Raw genomic sequence first — 24,645 nt, forward strand, 5'->3', positions numbered from 1 at the left:
AATGAGATCATTAGGAAGTGCAAAATGGCTAAGCAGGGATGGCTAGAGGACAAATGTAAGGATGTAGAGGCTTATCTCACTAGGAGTAAGATAGATACTGCCTACAGGAAAATTAAAGAGACCTTTGGAGATAAGAGAACCACTTGTATGATCATCAAGAGCTCAGATGGAAACCCAGTTCTAAGCAAAGAAGGGAAAGCAGAAAGGTGGAAGAAGTATATAGGGGGTCTATACAAGGGCGATGTACTTGAGGACAATATTATGGAAATGGAAGAGGATGTAGATGAAGATGAAATGGGAGATATTATACTGCGTGAAGAGTTTGACAGAGCATTGAAAGACCTGAGTCGAAACAAGGCCCCCGGAGTAGACAACATTCCATTGGAACTACTGACGGCCTTGGGAGAGCCATTCATGACTAAACTCTACTGTCTGGTGAGCAAGATGTATGAAACAGGCGAAATACCCTCAGACTTCAAGAATAATATAATAATTCCAATCCCAAAGAAAGCAGGTGTTGGCAGATGTGAAAATTACCGAACTATCAGTTTAATAAGCCACAGCTGCAAAATACTAACACGAATTCTTTACAGACGAATGGAAGCCGACCTCGGAGAAGATCAGTTTGGATTCCGTAGAAATACTGGAACACGCGCGGCAATACTGACCTTACGACTTATCTTAGAAGAAAGATTAAGGCAAGGCAAACCTACGTTTCTAGCATTTGTAGACTTAGAGAAAGCTTTTGACAATGTTGACTGGAATACTCTCTTTCAAATTCTAAAGGTAGCAGGGGTAAAATACAGGGAGCGAAAGGCTATTTACATTTTCTACAGAAACCAGATGGCAGTTATAAGGGTCGAGGGACATGAAAGGGAAGCAGTTGTTGGGAAGGAAGTAAGACAGGGTTGTAGCCTCTCCCCGATGTTATTCAATCTGAATATTGAGCAAGCAGTAAAGGAACCAAAAGAACAAATCGGAGTAGGTATTAAAATCAAGGGAGAAGAAATAAGAACTTTGAGGTTCGCCGACGACATTGTACTTCTGTCAGAGACCACAAAGGACCTGGAAGAGCAGTTGAACGAAATAGACAGTGTCTTGAAAGGAGGGTATAAGATGAATATCAACAAAAGCAAAACGAGGGTAATGGAATGTAGTAAAATTAAGTCGGGTGATGCTGAGGGAATTAGATTAGGAAATGAGACACTTAAAGTAGTAAAGGAGTTTTGCTATTTGGGGAGCAAAATAGCTGATGATGGTCGAATTAGAGAGGATATAAAATGCAGACTGGCAATGGCAAGGAAAGCGTTTCTGAAGAAGAGAAATTTGTTAACATCGAGTATAGATTTAAGTGTCAGGAAGTCATTTCTGAAAGTTTTGTGTGGAGCTTAGGCATGTATGGAAGTGAAACATGGACGATAAACAGTTTGGGCATGAAGAGAATAGAATCCTTCGAAATGTGGTGCTACAGAAGAATGCTGAAGATTAGATGGGTAGATCACATAACTAACGAGGAGGTATTGAATAGGATTGGGGAGAAGAGACGTTTGTGGCACAACTTGACGAGAAGAAGGGATCGATTGGTAGGACATGTTTTGAGGCATCAAGGGATCACCAATTTAGTACTGGAGGACAGCGTGGAGGGTAAAAATCGTAGAGGGAGACAAAGAGATGAATACACTAAGCATATTCAGAAGGATGTCGGTTGCAGTAGGTACTGGGAGATGAAGATGCTTGCACAGGATAGAGTGGCATGGAGAGCTGCATCAAACCAGTCTCAGGACTGAAGACCACAACAACAACAACGACAACAACAACAACAACCGAAACGCAATACGTGGGATGGAACATACATAGGTTAAACCAGGAGGACATTTGACACCAGCTATAAAGACCACCTAAGAGTATGTAAGTACCCGACAAATCATTCAGCTTTTGCGAGACAGTTACATCAACACCAACATAAAATTACCAACAGAGATAAAGAAATGGAAATCATATGGATAAACAACAACAAAAAAGACCTCCTCACTTTACAAGAAAATACTTCATTAAAAAACTAATTTAAACTAACACACACACACACACACACACGCATACAGGGGCTGATAACCCTAACAACATGAACAAAAACAAACGAACAGACATAAGGCTATTACTGTGCAGACTGAGAAACAGTTTACAAAAGTGAAGTGTAAATAATATGGGTTAAAAAATACTGCAGCGTGGCAAAAACCATGAACTGCATAAATGACACATAGTCTTTCGACGTCAGCCGCTGCTATCAAGGAGGGAAGAAGCAGAATATGTAAAGAAACCTACTAAGTAGCTTAGACACCAACTTTATAAGCAAAACGCTGTTTTTAACGAAAACCAAACAAAATCATATAAACGTATGTATCCAATTTGTAGAATAACGAAGGAAGATGCTCTATAAATAAAAGTCGAACACGTCTGGTGTTATTCTCTAAACATTTAAAGCTATGAGAATTTGCTACCATTAGAAAAAAAATATTATCTAGAAAGACACAGCGGATGGTTAAATCAGTGGAAAGTTCACACAGTCATTTGAACAGAAAAAATATTCCTTCACCTAAATAGCACTTGCAGTATTAAATTCTGAGATTGTTTTGAGGATGTGACTAATGAATCAGAATACTTGGGTCCCACAATTCTATGGGAGAAAATGCTCTGCATTCGAGAAAAGTATAAGACGAAACAGGAGGCATTTGAAATGTGGTGTTGAAGAACATTGTATAATGTAGGGGGTGAAAAAGGTGTACTGAAAAGGTGCTGTAAAGAACAATCTAGGAGAAAATGCTAAGGGAAAGCAGTATCAGATGATGAGACAGTTATTTTAACATCTGTTAAGGACTTTGCACTGAAAGGAGCAGTCAAATGTTTTATTATTTCTCCCTCATCTACACTGACGTAAAAGAAAAAAATGGCAGAAGCAAGAGGGAGTTTTGCGACATAAACGAAAGTTCGTATTCATATTTGTACATCCGAAAGATGATATCTGTTGAAATTGCACGCCAGTCGCATAAGTATGGTGCTAGTAGAACCACTATGACGTGTAACATCATGTCCGCTTTGCATACGCACTGTGACGGTCTTGAACCTTAGCTGCCTCTGAGATAAAGTTGGTGTTAGTCAAGAATGCCTTTATGGCGGCAAAGACGCCATCATCAACACCTTAGTGAGTTTGAATAGCGCTGTGTAATAGGGTTATTAGAAGCTGGAAGTTTCTTCTGCGATACTGCAGAAAGACTTTTCAGGAATGTAACCACTGTACATGATTGCTGGCAGCGGTGGTCACGAAAATGTACGGTTACAAGAAGACCGAACTCAGGATGGCTACGTGGCAATACCTAGTGGGAAGACCATCGTGTTCAGTGCATGACTTTGATCCATCGCACTGCATCTACAAGAGAAATTTGAGGAGCAGTTGGCACCACAGGAACACAACTAACTGTTACAAATGGTGTACTTCAAGGAGAAGTCCGAGTCAGACGCCCTGTAGATTCCATCCCGCTGATCCCAAATCAGTACCATTTGCGACTTCAATGGTGTGAAGCGAAAGCTCATTGGAGGGATGGGAGAAGGATGGTATCGTCTTCTGATGAAATCTGTTTCCGCTTCATTGCCAGTGATGGCAGTGTGGTGGTTAGAAAGATGACAGATGAGGGCCTGCAACCAACCTGTCTGCGTGCTAGACCCACTGAACCTATGCCTGCAGTTAAGGTCTGGGGTATGATTTTGATTTCGTAGGACAGCAGGAGTATTCTTGTAGTTATCCCTCCAACCCTCACTGCAACGCTGTTCGTCAATGCAGCAATTCGACCTACTGTGCTGCCATTGATGAACAGCTTTCCAGGGGGTGCTTTCCAACAAGATAACGCTCGCCCACATACCGCTGTTGTAACAAAACATTCTTTGCAGAGCGCCGGCCTATTGTCTTGGCCTGCTCGATCACCGAATTTGTCTCAAATCGCGCACATATAGGATATCATCGGACGAGAGCTCCAGCATCAATCACAAACAACATTAAACATCCCAATACTGACCGATCAAGTCCAACAGTCATGGAACTCCATTCCACAAACTGACATTCGGCATCTGCACAACATAATGCGCGCACTTTTGTATGCTTATATTTAACTTTCTGGCGGTTATACAGGTTACTAATGTACCAGTATTTAACGTTTGCAACGGCTTCTTCTATTGTTACATTAACCTGTGATCTTGCCACAATAATCACTTAAATATGATATCTGGACAAACGTATTCCCAAAATTTCATAACTCTGTAATAATTACTTTGGTGCTGCTATTTATGTCCGTCAGAGTATGCACATGTCAACTGCCATCGTAGCTTCTGTGTTTATTGGATGTCTTAGCAGAAGACCCTTGAGCCAGAATACATATGCTGCATTTCGCCTGCTCAAAGTTCCAATTCCATTTTCAGATTACACTAGGTATTCCAGACTACTGGTTTTTCTATATTACCGTGCGGGTCCGAGCTAAGTGTAAAGCTTACAGTAAAAACGACATATTTTTGAGTACTGTTTATCGGTCAGGGCCCCATACCAATTTATAATAACACGACAGATGGGAAAGACATGAACGTCAGTCGGAACGAGAGTTTTACAGAAATTCCCAACAAACGCCAGTGGAAGACGTTACACGAAATATGCTGTGTGCATTACGGATGGCCCTGTTCTCTAAATTCCGAAAGCGAATGTTCCAAAATCAGACAGGGATTGTACTGGGGGAGAGGAAAGTGTTTTTAGGAACACATGAATTGCTGTATAAAGTATTGAAGTTATTTAGAGGATACTGTCAATTCTCCAGATATAGAGATTTATCTCGAGTAAAATTCTCTATAATTTCAGAACTAGTTACATACGGTTCGGACGTTTAAATCACACTTCCTCGGTCCTGCACCATCTAGTAACCTGAAACGGAAGAACGGCTTCTACCACGCAACACATGATTTTCCGAATGAACTGTGTTTCTGTCAATATCTGTCCTGAAAACTGCTCACGTTTCAAAATGTTTTTAGCTTGTAACTAGTGTTTGGCATTACTTCTTCTTAATCTAATTTTTTTCAATTACAACATTTTAAAAATTAAATTGAATATTTATTACTAGGTACATGATGTGCGCTAGAAAATTTTTTCAAAAATGGCTCTGAGCACTATGGGACTTAACATCTGAGGTCCACTAGAAATTTCTTTTCACATTTTGAAAAAATATCCCTCTTCCGGACTATTTTCAGTAATTTTAGAAAAGACATGAGCACACCAAAAGTGAATGTATGTATTACATTCCTGAAACAGGGCTGGCTAGACGCTAAAAGTGATCCAAAGTGCAACAATCCTCTGCTTTTCTCACTTGTATGTCTTACGTAACGATCACGGCACTAAGTCTGGAGAAATTGAGGCTCATATAGACGGGTACAGATAGACATCCTTTCTATCCACGTACAATGAAAGAATAGGTTAGGAAGAGCGAATGGTAATACTTTTACAGAGTGTATGGTACACCACACACTGTACGATGGTTTATGGACTGCGGGTGTAAGTGCAGAAGGTATATCGTTGATTGAAAGAAGGCCCAGAGAGCGCAATCGTCAGTCATAATCGCGCACCTGTCACTAGCTGGCCCTGGTGTGGTGTTACGTCTTTGCAAAGGGGACGAACAGTTACCTTTTGGGGAGATACCAAAGCTTTGACTGTGTTGGCCAACCAGAGAGCAGGGCGTGAATGTTGCAGCTCGACGCCCTGTGCAGTTTTCGCTAGATCAACATGGAGCAGACGTGATTTTAGACAAATGCCATGAGCATATGGCGTGAGCGAATTCGAGTAGCAACTTTCAGAGCTATGGAGAGACTGTATCAAGCATCGAGCATTCGGATTGTATTCACGTCATTCCTTATTGCGAGTATGTTGTAGCTATGAAAATCATGTCTTTTTCCCGTTGCATTCGAACATACCATGAAAAAATGTTATGTCTTTGTCCTTGCTTTTGTTCACCACAACACTCGTAGTGATCCGTATGTATTTCTTATATAACCGTCCGTAAATTTGTATGATGTTGCTCAAAGCAGCGTTAGGCAGCTTAAACCGATACACATATCTAACAATGGCTAGTAATCTCATCTATTTGGATTGCTTGCTCAACAGTTTTACTACATTTATTATACTGCTTTTATTATATGGCGTTATTCCTGTGAATGTCGAATTTATTAGAAGACATAACACTACGATATCTTCGGTGCTTCTTTTTAATTGTTACCGAAAACGTAACACAAAGAGGACGCTACACTCCGCAGTCATTCGATGCAGAAACAAGTAATATGTACTGATCCGCTAGAACATTATGAGCACGTACCTAGTAGTCAGTATGTCCACTTTTGGCATAGATAACTTTTCCGACGCGACGTGGCGTGGAAGCAACGATGTGTTAGTAGTTCGCCTTCTCACCCGAGTAATTTACTTCCCGTAAACTACGATGAGCTCTGGCGCTACGTTCAATCTCAGATGTGTACAGTCTGCTTTAGGTCTGGCGAGTTGGTGGGCCAGCACATCAATGGCAACTCACTGCTGTCTTCGTCTAGCCAATTCATCAAACTTCTGGCATTGCGACATGGCGCATTATCTTGTCGAAAAATGCCACTGCCTTCTAGGAACATGATCGACATGAAGGGGTGTACGTGCTCCTCAACCAGTTTACGGTATTCCTTCGCCGTCAGTGTACCTTGCACGAGGTCCACTGTACCCATGGGTGCCCACGTAAACGTTTCCCAGAGCATAATGCTGCCGCCAGTTTCTCTCCGTCCCGCATTACAGGCGTCAATGAGCTATTCTGCCTTGGAAGAGGACGAATTCGTTTCATCCCATCGACATGATGAAGAAGGTGTAGGTGTTCATCAGACCAAGCAACGCTCTGGAACTGCTTCAGCGTCCTGTACAGATCGTGACGTGCCCATTTCTGTCGTAGTCGATGTCTGCGGAGGCACATTGTTAGGGGAATTCGGTGCGCTGTGTGTTCCTACACTCTTGGTACTCTGCCCAGGATTAATATCTGATGTTAGTTCCCTCACAGTTTGCCACCTCTCATGTTCTAACAGTCTGCTAGCTTGCGACATCCCAAGTGTGTAATGAGGAGTGGTTGCCCAAACCAAGGTCTGGACGTGATTTCACCTTGGTGTCGCCACGTGCTGAAGACATCAGAGCACTCCTGTAACAGGTGACAGGTCGTGCCGTGCCTCCACATAATCACCATCTGAACTCGGTCAAACTCATATGGATCGTGCATCTTCCGCATTCTACGCAAGGACAGCACGCCACTAATACTAAATGCACCGTGCGTATGTCTGACTACCTGTCACTCCTACCTACTTAACGCTGCCATTGGCGGGATGGGTTTATATCGATGATAGACCGATGATCAGCATTCTCTGGCTGATAAGTGTGTATTCGCACATGAAACACACTTTCAACCCTTTGCAAAGGAATGTTGTCTAATGAACGTAAAAAATGTTTTCCTTTTTATCGCAACAGATGGCTGAAGCCTATTGGTTATCGCAGCCAACAGTGTCAAAAGACACTTGCAGTGACCACACTTACGAGATTCGGCATATTTTACATCGAAAAAAAATAGGTAATTCAATGATATATTATGTAAGTAAGCAGCGAGAGTATTGTGACGCGGATAGAACAAAAAAAAATACGAATATCGCCCAACAGAGGCTGCTTCGTTTCCTGGCAACAAACCGCTGTTACACGTCTGCCTATAAGTGAAGTGGCAAAATGTGGCTTACAAAAGCGTTTCTGATTCTAGGTGTTGTGTGCGCTGCGGGTGTTTTGCTGCACACTGTCAGCCCCTCAGAGTTGAGAGGTGCTGTTGCACCCCCTTCGGGGCTGTCTAGTGGTTTCGCTACTTCTGCAGAGTCGAGGCCGAGTGGGAACGACGCATCTCGTGGAGAAAGCGTGTATAACGACGGAGATGGAGGAAGTGAGCCAAGCATTTTTACGTCCATCAAGGAGCGCATTCAAAGGAAACTAAAGGTATTGTGAATATTTCTATCGTTCAAACCTATACATTTATTTTGTGTATTTCCTTTTGGGGCTACGGTAAGATACGATGTTGTAATGATTGCGTATCGGTTTCCAATTTGTACAAGCTCTGCTTGTTGGTGGTGGTTCGTATTTATTCTAAAGTTTCGTAGCAGTAAATTTTTCGGTTTATAGGCGTTTGCTATCTAATTGCTATTAAATGTGGTTTATGTTGCTGTTACTTGTGGTACCATCTGCTGAAGGGTAACAGTTACTTACATTTTACATACGCGTCTCAGATATTTCCTTCTTGGGATAGAAGCCTTATCCGTAACCTGCTATACCGTGGACGGTATTTTCAAGTTCAGCCACAATAAGTTATTTGTATCCGAACGAAAATGGATCTTGACGAAGTGACCCAAGTTGCAGCAAGTATTAAATCATTATTTCGACTGATTGTAGAATGAATTCGTTTTAACGTTAGCATTCTTTTCTTTTGCGTTATGTGTAGTGATGTGTGGTCATAAACTGTTAATTGATGACTCGCTTTTCATAGTCTGTGTGTGTTTTTGTGTAGGCCCTGAAGAGCAGCAAAGCGGGACCCGACGAGTACGTCTTCCTTCAGAAGACCGTAATTCCGAAGCTGCGAGAAGCTGTGTTAGCGGTGCGGCGTGTGATTAATTCTTACGACAGGGACCGCGCCGCTCAATATCTGCGCCAGAGTGTTGAGACTATGCAGTCTTACGACAGAGACCGAGTCGTGGAATATGTGTGCCGAGCTGTTAGAGAGACTATACAGTGGTGCACCGAAAATGAGACTGTATGCAACACCATAGTGGTGTTATTGTGTATTTGCCACCATGTTATATTAGTGATGTTAACTCATTACTTTTTTATGGATGACTGACTGGCAATACCAAACTGTTTAATTTGTTTTTGTTCTCATTTTGTGTTGATAATGACGTATGGCTCATTGAATTTTGTCTTGGTTTCTTACAAAAGACTAAATTATTCCAGAGCCATCACTTTCAATGTTGAATGGCTGTATCCTTCGTCTTGGTTTCTTGCAACAGTCTAAATCATTCTACAGCCATCACGTTTAAATTTGTTGTGTTTATATTCTTATCTTGTTAATATCACATAAATAAAACATTTTTCAAAAATCGTATGCCTATTACTATTACTATTATTATATCATGTATCTTTATACGATGCTGTACTTGTTGAAATTTACCTTGATTGGCCGCCATAACTTTCCGTCAAGAATTAAAGTTACCGTTTCAAAGTGCTGCAGTATTGTACTAGAGGGAAGTAGGCAAAAAAAGGTTTTTTAATTTCCGTTCTGGTTATTTTGCTGATTTACAGTGCACTCATACAAACCTCCAAGAAAAGGGAGGTGTAAATGATTAGACTTACATTTCTCTGTTACAGAACAGCCATCAGAGTGCGTATTTAGTGTTGTTACCAGACCAAGTACGGTATATAAGGGACGTGAACTGCATCAAGTGTTGAGTGATCACTTTAAAAGTCATGGAATTGCCGCATACTAATATGAGACAGCTTCTCAGCTCCTGACAGAGTGGAGAACATATGTGGTTAGCTCATGGAATCACGTATTATCCAGATGTTTGGAACATTTAAATGTGCCATTGTCCTACGTTGGACTGCATGGAAACGTGAGAGTAAGCGCACTCGATCTCAAGGTTTCATTCGGCCACATCTATCACAACGTAGGATCACAATATTGTGCACTAATCACGTCGTAACCACTTCACATTTGCGCCTGCCGTACCAGCCGACTTCTTGCAACATTCGACGCCATTTTGCACCATTAACTTGAGACTATCAGCAGCCAGGCATCGTATTTACTGCCCAATGTATCACAGAATAATAAGTAACATATTAGAAATCTAACCTAAGTAAATGTAATATGTACTTCACAAATCCGCTTGAGAGAAACAAGGGGCCACCTACTGTGCTGTCATGCATGAATAGCATTCCTGCGGATGTTTTCCAACAAGATAATGCTCTCCCACATACCGCTGTTTTAACACTACATTCTTTGCATAGCGCCAGCCTATTGCATTGACCTGCTCCGTCACCGAATTTGTCTCAAATCGAGCACATATGGACCATCATCGGACTACAGCTCCAGCGTCATTCACAAACAGCTACTCGCTACTGCTGCAGACAACAGGCCTACATGAGGCTACCTAGTCACTGGACAAGAAACATCAACATACAGTTCAAAAAAGTTATGACTATGTGGAATGGTTGATCACATCTGCAGCGGGATTAGGAAACCCAGCTCCGTATTTTCTCTTGTAGCGGGAAAGTAAGGCACATGACAGAACAAACAGCCTTATGACTTAACAGTCAACCCTGTAATATCAAACCTCTAACAAATGTTCTTCATCCGATGTATCCTGGAACACGCATTTTGGCGTGAGGGAGGTCTGGCACATTTTCCGGTGTCACGGTGAGTACATTGTCAGCAATAGGCTGTGACTGAAGCTGCACGGACAGCGCAGGTCTTCGGGGCAACGGGCTGGCTATTCGTTCTGCCGCCGGTGTGACTTCCACATTTGTCAAGCTGTACATCTTCAGGATGTAGCCGTTAGGTGAGCTTTCTTTAATCGTCGATACGGTGCCGAGACCACGTGTCGTTGGTAAAGACTGATGTCGCCCCACTACGTGAGCGTGGGAATTGTGACTGGCTCGGTTACTGCGCATGTTGTGTCTTGCTGCTTCTACAGCGTAGCAATTACTGAACTAAAAAAAAAAAAAAAAAAAAAAAAAAAAAAAAAAAAAAAAAAAAAAAAAAACCGGTTTAACGAAATTCTGAAGTATCGGAATATCTATGCCGTCGATGATCTCCTGCGTGGCTTTTCTTAAGTGAGCAATAGTTTCTCTTTAACAAAGCCCCACTAAAAGGTGACGCATGTGTTCAGAACAGGAGAATATGGTGGCCAACCAATGACCATGCTAGTGGCCTCTGGGCACCTTTGTGACAGAGTACGGCCCCCAAAGTGCTCCTCCAGGACATCAGCTACTCTGCTTCGTCGATGGGGGTTCGAGCTCCGTCTTGCATGAGCCACATCTTATCGAAATGAGGGTCACTTTGGATAATGGGGATGAAATCATCTTCCAAAACGTTCACGTACCGTACGGTAGTCACGGTACCATCAAGGAATATTGCCCCAATTATTCCGTAACTGGACACTGCACAACACACAGTCCTTCGTTGATGGTGAACATACTTATCGATCACGAAATGCGGATTCTCAGTCCCTCAAATGCGTCAATTTTGCTTGTTGATGTACCCATCAAAATGAAAGAGGGCCTCGTCCCTAAACCAAATCATATAGTGCATACTGATTCCCATCATGCCCCGACCCCTACCGTGCATTTTGGAAGTCCTACCGCAAACCGTTCAGAAGTGATGAGGATTTTATGTCATATACACTCATGCTCATGAATTAACGATAATTGCAGAATATGGTGCCACACGACCTGGCACTACACAAAACGGTGCTGATAGCATAGGCACATAGGGAGCAGATCTATAAGTCCACAGTATTGGTGATAAGTTGAGAAATCCCTACTGAAACACATGTGTTACAAAACGCCACTGTTTCCTGTTCATGTACCCCGACATCAATATGGCTTATGATCACTATGCACAACGCGTTGGCATACTCTGGATCAGATGGTCTAGCAGCTGCTGGGGTACAGCTTCCCATTCTTGCACCAGTGCCTGTCGGCGCTCCTGAAGTGTCGTAGGGGTTTGAAGACGTGCAGCGATACATCGACCGATATCATCCCAGACGTGCTCGATGGGGTTTAGGTCTGGAAAGCAGGCAGTCCACTCCATTCGCCTGATATCTTCAGTTTCGCCTCAACGATGGCAGCTCAGTGTGGCCGTTCGTTATCATCCATCACTTGCAAAGGCGGACATACTGGTGCAAAATGACGTCCCGATACACCTGACTTATTACAGTTCCTCTGTCAAAGACATGTAGGGGTCTTCGTGCACCAATCATATCCCACCCCACACCATCAAAACACGACGTCCATACAGGTCCCGTTCAAGGACATTAAGCAGTTGGTATCTGGTTCCTGGTACACGCCAGATGCAAACCCTGAGAGAATCACTGTTCAGACTATACCTGGACACGTCCGTGAACATAACTTGGGACCACTGTTACAACGACCAGGAACTGTGTTCTTGACACCAGGCTGTACGGGCTATCCTGTGACCAGGGGTCAGTGGAATGCACCTTGCTGGTCTCAGGGCGAATAAATCATGTCTGTACAATAGTCTGTAGACTGTGTGACTGGTGACAGCTGTTCCAGTGGTTGTGGTAAGCGCACGAGCAAGGCTACCTGCAGTCCATCATGGACGTCTGCGGCCACTGATGGTGAGATATTGGTCTTCTTGTGGTGTTGTAAATTGTGGAACCGCCTTTAGTTCTTGTTCCCCGTTCCTCTGCCTGAGCAGGTGATTTATGTAACGTGTCGCTCGTTTGACAAAATAATTTTATGATTGTCCACTAAATCACCATGTCACTTTCTTTAGTTATTTTAACCCCAAAAGCTTATGCGTCTTAGGTGGCAAATCTTGTGTGTTTTTTGGCTGATTGTACTGCCAACCAAAGTTTGTGATAGCTTAAATAAGGTTTGTCAGATAACCGTCCGCCTCTTCCTCGAGGCTATGTTTTCCATCCCCTGTGACGGTTAAGTCGCTGACACTGACGACTTGCTGCAGACTATCCTGCCGCTTCCACATCTGTGACATAGGTGCCCTCCAAACAGAGTTGTTAGCAATCGGTGCAGCCACAGCGAGACTGAAGCGTGACAGTGCAAGGGCTTTGTGCTCCAGCTGCGCCCTCTGACCAACCAATTAGCTCCAAAAAGTTTTCAAATGGCTCTGAGCTCTATTGCACTTAATTTATAAGGTCATCAGTCTCCTAGAACTTACAACTACTTAAACCTAACTAACGTAAGACATCACATACATCCATGCCGAGGCAGGATTCGAACCTGCGACAGTAGAGGTAGCGCGGCTCCAGACTTTAGCGCCTAGAACCGTTCGGCCACCCCGCCTGTCAGTTAGCTCCAGAGCAGCACTGCCGCTGCCGATTAGGCGGAAGGAAGGCAAAATTCAGTTTCATGGCTCAACAACCACCACAGCTGCGACCAACGTTTATGAAAGAATTCTGTTGGTTGAGACACATGCTGGAATTACACCAGTCGTAATTATTCTGATTTCTGTGTCCTTCTGCCACATTATCAGAATATCTGCTATTTAGCTGAAATGACATTTAGCGCCACTCCTAACTAGCGAATGATAGATATTCATTGAAAAAACAGTTCACACTTAAATGTAATGCAAAGATATGCTAAACGTTTAAAGCTGTGACAGAGAGATGGCATTAACAAAATCTTATGGAAATTAATCTACTCGGAATGGTTGTAGCTGTGGAAAGACCATAAACTGATTGGAGAAGATAAGATAAATTTCTTCACTCAAATATCTCATCCCATAGTAAATACTGACGTTCTTTTGAGCTCATGGCTAGATTTGTATGGAAAGAATCGTTCCCTGTAGGAGAGAAAGGTCAAGAGGGACCTGGAAGTATCTGATATGTGCTTTTAGGTAAGGACGTTGAAATGTAAGGGGCAAAGAATTTAAAATTAAGAGGTGCTGCAAAGAACAAGCTGGGAAAGAATGCTAAGGGAAACAGAAATCAGATGTCGAGAGAGATTATTTTCACGTATGATAAACACCATCTCAGTAAAGGAACAGTGTAGATAAAGCTGAAGAAACTGCAAAATGTGGGAATTTAAGGAGCTGGGACCTGGATAAACTGAAAGAACCAGAGGTTTCACAGAATTTCAGGGAGATCATAAGGGCACAATTGACAGGAATGGGGGAAAGAAATACAGTAGAAGAAGAATGGGTAGCTTTGAGGAATAGTGAAGGTAGCAGAGGTTCAAGTAGGTAAAGAAACGAGGGCTAGTAGATATACTGAATTTAATTGATGAATGGCGAAAATAAAGAAATTCAGTAAGTGAAGCAGGCAAAAAGGAATACAAACGTCTAAAAAATGAGATCGACAGGAAGTGCAAAATGGATAAGCAGCGATGGCTAGAGGACAAATGTAAGGATGTAGAGGCTTATCTAACGAGGGGTAAGATAGATACTGCCTACAGGAAAATTAAAGAGATCTTCGGAGAAAAGAGAAGCACTTGCATGAATATCAAGAGCTCAGATAGAAACCCATTTCTAAGCAAAGAAGGGAAAGCACAAAGGTGGAAGGAGTATATAGAGGGTCTATACAGGGGCGGTGTTCTTGAGAACAATATTATGGAGATGGAAGAAGATGTAGATGAAGATGAAATGGGAAATATGATACCGCGTGAAGAGTTTGACAGAGCACTGAAAGACCTAAGTCGAAACAAATCGCCGGGAGCAGACAACATTCCATTAGAACTACTGATAGATTTGGAAGAGCCAGTCCTGACAAATGTCTACCATGTGGTGAGCAAGGCGTATGAGAGAGGCTAAATTTCCTCAGACTTCAAGAATAATATAATAATTCCAGTCCCAAAGAAAGCTGGTGTTGACAGATGTGAAAATTACCGAACTATCAGTTTAACAAATCACAGCTGCAAAATACTAACCAAAATTCTTTATAGACGAATAAAAAAAACTGGTAGAAGCCGACCTCGGGGAAGATCAGTTTGGATTCCGTAGAAACGTTGGAACACGTGAGGCAATACTGACCATACGACTTATCTTAGAAGAAAGATTAAGGAAAGGCAAACCTACGTTTCTAGGATTTGTAGACTTAAAGAAAGCTTTTGGGAATGTTGACTGGAATACTCTCTTTCAAATTCTGAAGGTGGCTGGGGTAAAATACAGGGAGCGAAAGGGTATTTACAATTTATACAGAAAGCAAATGGCAGTTACAAGAGTCGAGGGATATGAAGGGGAAGCAGTAGTTGGGAAGGAAGTGAGACAGGGTTGTAGCCTCTCCCCGATGCTATTCAATCTGTGTATTGAGCAAGTAGTGAAGGAAAGAAAAGAAAAATTCGGAGTTGGAATTAAAATCCATGGAGAAGAAATAAAAATTTTGAGGTTCGCCGATGACATTGTAATTCTGTCAGAGACAGCAAAGGACTTGGAAGAGAAGTTGAACGGAATGGACAGTGTCTTGAAAGGAGGGCATAAGATGAACATCAACAAAAGTAAAACGAGGATAATGGAATGTAGTCAAATTAAGTCGGGTGATGCTGAGGCAATTAGATTAGGAAATGAGACACTTAAAGTAGTAAAGAAGTTTTGCTATTTGGGGAGCGAAATAACTGATGATGGTCGAAGTAGAGACGATATAAAATGTAGACTGGCAATGGCAAGGAAAACGTTTCTGAAGAAGAAAAAATGGTTAACTTCGAGTATAGATTTAAGTGTCAGGAAGTCGTTTCTGAAAGTATTTGTATGCAGCGTACCCATGTATGGAAGTGAAACGTGGACAATAAATAGTTTAGAAATGTGGTGCTACAGAAGAATGTTGAAGATTAGATGGGTAGATCACATAACTAATGAGGAGGTATTGAATAGAATTGGCGAGAAGAGGAGGTTGCAGCACAACTTGACTAGAAGAAGGGATCGGTTGGTAGGACATGTTCTGAGGCATCAAGGGATCACCAATTTAGTACTGGAGGACAGCGTGGAGGGTAAAAATCGTAGAGGGAAACCAAGAGATGAATACACTAAGCAGTTTCAGAAGGATGTAGGCTGCAGTAGGTACTGGGAGATGAAGAAGCTTACACAGGATAGAGTAGCATGGAGAGCTGCATCAGACCTGTCTCAGGACTGAAGACCACAACAACATAGATAAAATAAACATATTTCCATATTTTGTATTATTTGTTGCAGATAACAGTTCATCTACATCCATACCCTTTTCGATTCTCTGACCAAAGCATCTGTGATCATAGAATGTCTTCGTAGACGATTAGTTTTCCAGAAAGGATATATTGAATTACGCCTGCTATTATTTCCTTTTTCAATTCTCAAATTAGACTGAATATTCCGTACGACTAAATTTACTATAGTAACGTGTCGATTAAAGCTAAGTCTAAAGATTGCAATTAGTCTGATCGAATTTTGAGTACGCCTATTCGTCGTTAGGGGCCTTACCGAGCTACAACAACAGAAGAGATGGAAAGGAGATGAACGCTAGTCACAACGAAACATTTCAGGAGATTCTCAACAAGTCGCAAAGAAGGGTGCTGTGTGCATCAGGAAGGATCATGCCTACTTACTTGCTGAAGTAAACGTCGCGGAATGAATCGTGTTCGAAGGAACAGACACCACGCATTCACATAACTAATTGCCCTCGATGGGCAGTGAAACCATCAACTTCATTATGGATGCAGAATTACTTTAGACCTCCTGTAGGAATCTCAAACTAGCGAGTATATAGAACATGGAAAAGGACTAGAGACAGGTGGCGCTAAGTGGAAACGTGAGTCGGTAGAGAGGCATGCCGAGAAGAGCGGTAAACAGGGTGTGAGGGTGGTGAAATGGTTAACGAAACTGCGTAGTATGCCGGAGTTCCCGGGTTTCAATCCGAGTCCAACACAAATTTTCGCTCACCATCACTGATTCCGCAAAACGTTCCGATGCAGCGAACGTCAATAGTTCCTTTCATTGCATTTTCTCTCTCCCCTTTCTACCTCCAGTTTGATAACATCTTTCATTGCAGCGGATTACGCATGGTGTCTGTTCATTAGTACGTGTTCGACAGGACTCCATGCATTTACATACGTTGAGTTCATATGCTTTTGTTCAAACTGGAGCGGTTTCTTGGGAACTTGTTCGCAAATTTTTATTGAGGAAAAAACACAGGGCCGCACCTGCAGCATAACCTCAAGACAAGTTCGTCCATGTCATGGTTGACATTCGAACTCATGAACCTTGCAAAAGCATCTCTGTCTTGGTCTGCGCAGCCTCCACGGGCTGAAGCCACATAGGTTTTTGATCAGACAGAAAGTGGCACGTCTGTCACCACAGCCGCTCCTCCATAACCACACTACTCCAAAGAGATGATGAGCGGATTACGTTAAAAGAGGCACCACCAGCAGAATTTCTGACCCGGGCAGGAAGGCAATGGACATACAACACTAGCGCTGAAAGCTTGTCCATAACAGCCGACAGCTTCCCTTTCTAAACGCGACGCAATTGCTGTGAGGGACTATGTTTGCCGGTCCAGTGACACAGTTCGCCAGAGGCTGAAAGAACCTTGACTGCACGCATGACGATTCACAGTAGAACAGGGGCTCAGCGAAGAAAATGAGTTGTAACAGCACTCACAAAGCTCCATCGGAATGCGGCGTTGGAAAATATAATTTCAACACATGAGAAGCTGTCTTCCACGAACAACAACTGCCTAAGAGTACTTTTTCGGCTGCGAGAAACAAGAAATCGCGAAGAAAATGCAGAGACGAAAAGAAGACGTGACCCGATATCAGTTGCCTGCTGCTGTTGGGTTTCTGTGAGAGCAGGCAGAATGCTTGGTAGGGTGAGAGAATCCTGTTAGCAGGCAGTACACCCAAATCATGATAAACTTGATGCTACCTACAGTGTGAATACTATACCGGGAAGGAGAATTCACACTATTGGAAGCCACTGATTTGAGTACAAGACCGCAGCCGTTGAGCAGCAGCTGTCCCACACCGGCATTAACGTCGTGGAACGGTTGCCAAGAGCTGCTGATGTGAACCAAATGGGAAATACATGGGCGGAGGTAGAAGGAACAGTAACAGAACTAGCGAGGAAACCTACCTATTACCGCTGACGCTCTTTGGGACAGCGTTTCTGAAGCCTGGGAGAAAGTTATCTGTTTGCTTCAGTTACGTGCAACGTTTGATTTGTTCCATGCCAAGATGCATCATTGAAGTCAGAAATAATGGGAGATTCTGTACACGGTATTGTGGCACAGTAACCATTTTATTTTCTTCACTTTTTCCTCTGCTCAATTTTCTGTGTGTGACAGACGGTCTAAGATCAAATGTAGACGGAAAAATATCGAACACCAGATAAAAAAGTGTGAGTTATTTTTCCTGTACATTACCCTTCTAATTGTTATAGGTCTCTTTTAATTGTGTGCTTTGAATATTACATTTCCATTATTTCATCTCTACTTACAGGCGTAAAAGGGAATAAATCGGAGGGCGTTTTCTGAGCAAGCCGGCCGGTGTGGCCGTGCTGTTCTAGGCACTTCAGTCTGGAAGCGCGGGACCGCTACGGTCGCAGGTTCGAATCCTGCCTCGGGCATGGATGTGTGTGATGTTCTTAGGTCAGTTAAGTTTAAGTAGTTCTAAGTTCTAGGGGACTTATGACCACTGCTGTTAAGTTCCATAGTGCTCAGAGACATTTGAACCATTTCTGAGGATGTTGCTCGTCATTTCAAATTCACCTCTTTCTTCCCCTCTATTGTTATCCACTGGATACTCCCACGAATACGTATAATATTTCTCCTAATATTTCATTTTTCCTTCCACCTCTCTCTCTCTCTCTCTGTCTCTCTCTCACTCTCTTGCGTTGTCTCTCTCTTTCTTTCACTGTTGTCTCACTTGCATTTTACTCTATCCCCCGAAAATTAATAAGCAAATCAAGCAGTTTTCAATAAAATAATACCCTTTCTTTTCACTACAACCCTCTACGTCCCCTGTCTCTTACTTTCATCCTTTATTATTTCTCCCACAACCAATGAAACAATTTCCTTTTAAATCCCTGCTTTATTGTTCATCATTCAATTTCAGAACATTCTTGCGTTACTCATTCTTGCGTTATACTGTTTCCTCGACATACTTTTCTATATGGACCACTTCTGTTGTCTTCTATCTATCTCCCTATTCCACTCGTCTTGAGTCCTCCCCTTCCACCCGAATCTCTCTACCTCTTTCCCTGCCTCCGTCTCATACACACGGTTACGTACTGACACACACAGACAGACACACACACACACACACACACACACACACACACAAACACACACACACACACACACGCTTAAGCACAGTGATCGAGAGAGAAAATGAGAGAGCGAGAGAGAAAGAGACAGAGAGAGAGAGAGAGAGCGATGTTAACATCCGGAGAGTCGACGGACACATCCCTAGTTTGAGTAGCAGATAGTTTTCTCCAGATACATATGTGGGATTCATAGCAATTGGACAAGCTAGATGTCAAGAGGTTCATTAGCCGTTTTCGACTTCTGACGTCTTGCTATGATTAAGTGCAGAGGTGCGAGTAGTGATGAGTAGTCAGTAGCTTTGTAGTCCAAAGTATGGACGTGCAAAGCAGAGATGTAGAAAAAGTTAATGTTGTTAATCGAAGATAGCATATCGTGAAAATCACCAGCGGTCGGCGGCTTAAAAGGACAATGAACTACTGTATATTGTATCATTAAGACCTGATGTCCTTTATTTCCTCTGAATGCTGGATGTTTCTTGCTTTCCTGCTCTGAACATCTGTCTAGAGAATTTTTCATATCTCAGGGTTTTGAAGACATTACGTTATTTCTAGTTTGGAGTTAAGTGGAGACCGGGATAGCAAATAACTAGCGATGGGAGTTGATTTTCGGTATGCGGGTTGTTAGACTGCGAAACTAGTACTTTTTTTTTTTTTGAGTGGCTTTTGTGTTTGGCTGAATTTTCTGATGACATTGCAGGGTGATAGATAGTGTTAAGGGAAGTAACTAAAACTACATTATTGTACAGGGATTATAACTGTTTTTGGATATGTTTGAATGCTCCAACAGTTGACTTCAAACAACGAGAGCGACGGTATTTGAGAAACTGTCACATAAGCAGTTGCCTGTTGTAGCAATTGCTCCTCTATGAGTCTCATTTTCATATACTGATGGCGTAAAGATCTCGTTAATAAGAAACCATCACGCAAAAAATTAAAAAGGAACTGCACTGGCTGCGAGGCAGTGCTTTGCAGCTGTGACCCACGCTCTGCTATGTGAATTTCTTTCTGGTGTTTTCGTCTCTCTTCCGGTTGTACGTATAGTGAAAATTGAGTAGGTTATTCACTTGAAGACTTTCGCTTTTATTTGCAAGTAGCAACAATGATTTACTATAATCATCATGAGGGAGAAGCTACTTTTCGTTGTTGTGATTATTATAGACGGAATGCCAGTATTACTTTAGGACGACTGTCTTGTCCGTGTATTAGGTTCCTTTTACATTCGTTGCTCTCGTTTCTTTACGGCTTTGCATCGCGCTTTTCCGGTAACGGCACATTGTTTATTTGCCCAGTACACTTGAATGATGTGAGACTGTACAGCAGTTGTATTTTACGGAATCTGTCTGTGGATAACCAACTTTTGCAGTCAGTGCTCTGTTGTTGTCATTCCATTTTTATTCCTCTGCTTTGGGGGGGTAGTGCCGAAGACTGGCTTTTCCAGGAAAGCCATTCATAGGCCAAACGATGTTCAGGTAAGCATAATGCTTACACTAAACCACTATAGACACTCCAAACAGTGAATCATCTCTAGTGAATGTTCTTTTTCGTTTTGAGTGCACTTGAGAAAACAATAATAACTGTCAATCGACAGCTTGCTTCTCCGGAACCTGTGTGAGCAGAATCCCGTAGTCGGCGACTTTATCTGACGCTTCTGCTGGCTGAAGTCTTTTTTTTCAACGACGGGCACGTGCGAAGTCCTTACTGTGTGGCTTCCACGGCGATAGTGTCTTTAGTACAAGCCACCCGCATGTGAAGTGTTCTCACTCAGCGTTTGCTCTCCGTAAAGTTTCAACTTTACTTCAGTTGGAGCTTTAGAAAAATGTATTAAAACACCAACGAGAACGTTGTTTCGCATCTCTGCGGTACAGCAGTCGTTCTAGTATCAGAAAGCACCACTCCATTCAAATTTGAAACACTCATTTAAACATGGTGCAGCGCGTACCAAAACACAGGTCGTCCCATCTGTATTGAGTCTGAGGGACGCTGGCGAGAGGCGACGCCACCCTAGAACTTGGTCTAGGCGACCGTTCCCATGGTGGATGCCACAGAGTTGGTTCAAATGGCTCTAAGGACTATGGGACTTAACATCTGAGGTCATCAGCCCCTTAAGACTTCGAACTTCTTAAACCCCACACCAACTTAACCTGCATTCACTTCCTTTTTAACAGAGTTTTTTCTCTTGAGCAGTATCTCAATAAGGGGACGGGATGTGACGTTACCATTAAACTTCGCGAATATATCCGGACCATAAATTTTCCCTTGCAACGCTCTGGCGGCGTCTCAGGCTCCGTTTGACAAATTCCTCTTAACACAATCTTATATTTCGCATTGTACTGGCCACCCGAAAGGCGCCATGCCAATGCAAATCTCATACTGTGCCAGTCGCAGCGCCTGCTCGCACCCATCCGTCCAGCGAGTCTTGCGTTGCTTTTAGAATGCGCCGCCGACGGCCTTCCACTACCTGGCTGCAGGAGAGCCGTCACCTCCACTAGCGGCTGTAAAGGCTTTACTCTCCCTGGTCAGGCAAAATACCTGTTTTTACTCCACTGCTCTTCCCAGCAAGTGATATTACGCTCAGCAAATTACCTTCACCTACCAACCAAATCCAGAAGTCAGTCATTGTCAATAATGTTTCAGATATATAGCTAGCTGTACAGTCAATTAATTACCGAATTACCTGTCCCCATAATAGGGTCCGATTTCCTGATTATGATCATAAAATGAAGTTGATGCAAGTCTAAATGACGTGCTGCATTTCACAACCTCTCACCTGATATAAATTATTAAGCAGGGAATGTCGCACACAGTTAAGGAAGTCTGACACGTAAAAGTAATAATTTCATAGTCATTTGTCCAACGTATGAACAACTGTATCATATGGAAGAGTAGTAACGTTGCTAGTCCCTAAAAATTGATATAACTAAACTATTTTCATGCAACGAGGACTTTCCAGGATCTACAGACACTCCAAGGCTCAAACACACACATTCGTATTGGAAGTATATAAAAATAATTATGATGCATGCTGTACATACAACAATTACATCTTATCGTCTTCAAACAGTTCGCAGCCAATAGAAAATCGGTACTGATTAAAATGCAAAGAGTTTGTATTCATGTTCACGCAACGTTTGAGTATAGATTACATGTACTTCTGCACTTGATCATATTTGTTTCTTACTTTCACTCACGTATTCTCAAAATAACAAAAATGTGATTGCATTTATTTTCCTTACTTATGAATTGAGACTGTCCACATTCACGAGCATTCTTACTCAACACAACATAAATCAAGTGTATCTGCATGAAAATATGTGGAAATGTAAATATTACACTCTAAAATGAAACACACGGTGTAGACTCGTAAAAGTGGTGTGCAATTAACACATACAAGTAAAGAAATTTGTTAATGAAAAGTACTGTGACACATGTCGTTAAGTATAAAGTTTCTAAATATTTATATGATTACTTGTACCGTGGCAGTGACAAGAAGTGAGAAACAGTTATATTCAGATAAATCATCCAACTGTTTTTATTAGCATGAGAAACATGTATCAGTGTAAAATACGTTGCTGTTGTCTACGTATGTGCTGTGTACGCTGTAGGTGTTTTTCTCCGCATTGTCAGCCCCTCTCAGTTGAAAGGTGGTGTTGCATCTCCTTCAGGGCCGTCAGTTGATTTCGAGATTCCAACAGAGTCGAAACCTAGTGCGAACGGCGCATCTCACGGAGAAAGCGTTTATAACGACGAAGATGCGCCTCCGGCATGTGAACAAAGTATTCTTACGTCCATCAAGGAGCGCAGTCAGAGGCAACAAAAGGTACATGAATATTTCTATCGTACGAACTTCCACAGTTATTTTGTGTGTTTTGTTTTGAAGGATTTCAGGACAGAATGTAGTAATGAATGTATATTCAGTTTTAATTTCTGCAACAAGCAGTGGTTTATTGAGCTGGTTCATATTAGCTACATACTTTCGTAATAGTAAAAACATACACAGTTTTCATGCGGGTCCCAGATACTTCCTCGTCAGGATAGGAGACTTATAGGTAATCTTCTGTACCGTGGATGTTATTTGCAATGGCAGTGGTTGAATTGTTTGAAGATAGTGATACCAGAATTTAATGTGGAATTAGCCTTTGTGTGGGTAACATCATTTCACTACGAGACATTCGACTTTATTACAAAATACGACAAAATCGCTTACGCTCTCCTCCCAAAAATATAATTTTAGACCTTAAATTCTCGGGTGGCCTCTAAATACGTACATTAATCTACGGATGGTGTTTGGATGTGTCCTTCTCACAATTCAAACCGTAATTAATTTCATTGTTCCTAGTATCTTCCTGTAAGTAATATACGAAAGTTTGAGATGCTACTGCACTTGCTGCCAGTCCGTAGTACGTCATATTATGTGTGATATTTATCCGCATAAATCTTATCTTTCTTTATGTACCTGTCTGGGGCGGTACTGCGAATGTTATTGTTAGATGAATGACTCATACCTCACGTGTACATTGTCGAAACCTTATTAACCGTATCGACAACAGTTAAGGGTAAGGTGGGCGTATGTGGACTAAAAGTGACTTCGCTGAAGTACCCTAACGTGGAACAGGGTTGAATTTCGACAATTCGTGGAAATAATTTGTTGTAATGGTAGCATTCTTTAGTTTCGCAATTTGTCTAGTGATGTGTCATAATAAACAGTTAATTTGTGACTCGCTTTTCGTGAACTCTGTGTTTCAATCCGTAGGCCCTGAAGAGCAGCAAAGTAGAACCCGACGAATACGTCTTCCTTCAAAGGCCGTAATTCGGAAGCTGCGAGAATTTGCGCTAGCGGTGCGGCGTGAATTTAATTCCTACATCAGGGATCGTGCTGCAGATCATTTGGACAAAACTGTTGAGACTATGCAGTCTTACGGCAGAGTCCAATTAGTGAAATATTTGCGCCGTACATAGACTATGCATCGGTGCACCGAAAATAAGATTATAAGCAACACCATAGTTTCTTTATTGTTTATTTGGCACCACTATGTATTGGTGGTGATAACACATCACCTTTTTATGGATGATTGACTGGCAATACCAAATGTTTAATTGCTTTTTTTCTTGTTGTGTGTTGATATGGCTCATTGCATTTTCCCTTGGTTTCTGTTAAAGATATAAATAATTTGAGAGCCATCACTTTTCACTGTTGTTAATTATGTATGACTGTATACTTCGTCTTGGTTTCTTACAACGGTGTAAATCATTCTACAGCCATCCCGTTTAACTTTGCTGTGTTTATATTGGTCTTTTCTTGTTGCATACCATATTAATAAAAATTTTTTCATGAAACGAATGCGTATTACTGCCACAATCAAAGTCTGGTATATCCTGTATCTTTAAACGATGCTATACTTGTTGAAATATATCTCGATTAGTCGACATAACTTTCCGTCAAGGGTTAAAGTTACCGTTTAGATTTACTGCAGTATTTTAATAGATGGCAATAAGAAAAAAGTTTATGATAAATTTGCTCATGTACACAGCACACACA

Source organism: Schistocerca gregaria, chromosome 3 (genome assembly GCF_023897955.1).
Source record: "Schistocerca gregaria isolate iqSchGreg1 chromosome 3, iqSchGreg1.2, whole genome shotgun sequence".
Classification (NCBI taxonomy): Eukaryota; Metazoa; Arthropoda; class Insecta; order Orthoptera; family Acrididae; genus Schistocerca; species Schistocerca gregaria.